The sequence below is a fragment of the Octopus bimaculoides genome, chromosome 27 (genome assembly GCF_001194135.2).
Source record: "Octopus bimaculoides isolate UCB-OBI-ISO-001 chromosome 27, ASM119413v2, whole genome shotgun sequence".
Lineage (NCBI taxonomy): Eukaryota > Metazoa > Mollusca > Cephalopoda > Octopoda > Octopodidae > Octopus > Octopus bimaculoides.
Window position 1 is genome coordinate 5769015 of NC_069007.1, and position 2020 is coordinate 5771034.

Genomic DNA, 2020 nt, shown 5'->3' on the forward strand with positions numbered 1-2020 from the left:
ATCGACCCCCACCACCCAGTACTTATTTTTTGTTAAGACTGACACTTATTCTATTGGTCTTTCTCGCCGAACTGCTAAGTTACAGGGAAGTAAAGACACAGACACCAGTTGTCAAGTGGTAGTGGTGGTGATGGTAGGGAAACACAGACACGAGGGCCAATCACACAGTACTGGCAGCGACCACGCTCAAAAAGGTGTTTTTTACGTGCCACCTGCACGGGAGCCAGTCCAGCGGCACTGGCAACGACCTCGCTCAAATGATTTTCTAATGTACCACCAGCACAAGTGCTAGAAGGCAACGCTGGTAACGATGACGCTCAAATGGTACTATTTATGGGCCACTAGCACTGAAGCCAGACAGCAGCTCTGGTAATGAACACACTCGACAATGCTGTTAGTGCTCCACTGGCACAATGACACATACATATACATATATTATCTACTTAAATGATGCAATACATGTCTCTAAGTGCTATTAATAGTTTCAGATGTTGAGAAATATCATAAATATATTCTTCAGGCACAAACCACAAATCATTACAAACTAAAAAAAGTTGATTTTTACTTTCTGTGTTTTCTATAAGCTGCTTTCTAAGTTTTTTGCATTTCTTCTCTTATTCAATTTTTTTTTAGTTCGTTATATGTGATTTGCACCTGAAAAATATGGTTGAGATATTTCTCAACATATGAAACTATTAGTAGCACATAAAGACAGGTATTGTGATCTTTAAATAAATAATATTTATCGCTCACCAGATGGAGTACTTGTTTTGTTGAATTTTCTATCACAGAACAATACATTATCAGTATGCATGTGTGTGTGTGGAGAGAGAGAGAGAGAGAGAGAGAGAGAGAGAGAGAGAGAGAGAGAAGGAGAGGGAGAGAGAAAGAGAGAGAGGTAGAAATGCAGATATACATAGTTAGGAGCACAATAAATATAGAATGAAATATCAAGAAATTATGAAACTCATAAGGTGTTTCAGGAAGCCAAAATTAAAGGGATAATTATAATTTTTGTAGGCAATATTCACAAAAAATCAGAATAATGAAACTGGTGACAAGTTACAGTCACATGCAGATACTACATTGAGCGCAACCCCGCGTGACAATTGTGGATCGTGCCCTGGAGGGAGAAACTGGGGATTAATTTTAAATTCATTCAAACAATGCTATGTGTTTTCTATACATAACTTATCTAGCACTCACCTAATGAATGTATATGCATGCATACATACATATATATGCTTCGATTCCCACATGCACATATCGTGGTTAGGGCGTTGCACTCCCGATTGTGAGATCATGGGTTCAAGTCCCAGACTGGGCATTGTATTGTGTTCTTAAGCAAAACATTTCGCTTCATGTTGCTCTGAGATCATTTCGCCATCTGACATGTGGCTCATGGTGCACCTGTACAGGTAACATCAATTTGATGGAGAGAGTGAGCTTATGTCTACACAAACATTTGAGCCCTATAAACACATCATCTGTGTGGTTGTTCAGCAACAAATTGCTGACCCCTCATATATCGTCTAACAACGGGAGAGTCCATATATATATTATTTAATTCTTTTACTTGTTTGAATCATTTGACTGCAGCCATGCTGGAGCACCACCTTTAGTTGAGCAAATCCACCCCAGGACTTATTCTTTGTAAGCTTAGTACTTATTCTATCAGTCTCTTTTGCCGAACCGCTAAGTTACGGGTGACGTAAACACACCAGCATCGGTTGTAAAGCAATGTTGGAGAGGACAAGCACAGATGCACAAACATATACACACACACACACATATATATATATATATGTGTGTGTGTGTGTGTGTGTGTGTGTGTATATATATATATATATGATGGGTTTCTTTCAGTTCTTGTCTACTAAATCCACTCGCAAGGCTTTAGTCGGCCTGAGGCTATAGTAGAAGACACTTGCCCAAGGTGCCACACAGTGGGGACTAAATCCAGAACCATGACATTGGTAAGCAAGATACTTACCACACAGCCACTCTTATTTATATATAT

General features: G+C 39.3%; 1 long non-coding RNA gene across 1 annotated transcript in view; it reads right to left on the reverse strand.

Moving 5' to 3' along the window:
* Window positions 1-2020, reverse strand: part of LOC128250997 (uncharacterized) — a 187776-nt gene that overhangs the window by 700 nt on the left and 185056 nt on the right. The window lies entirely within an intron of this gene.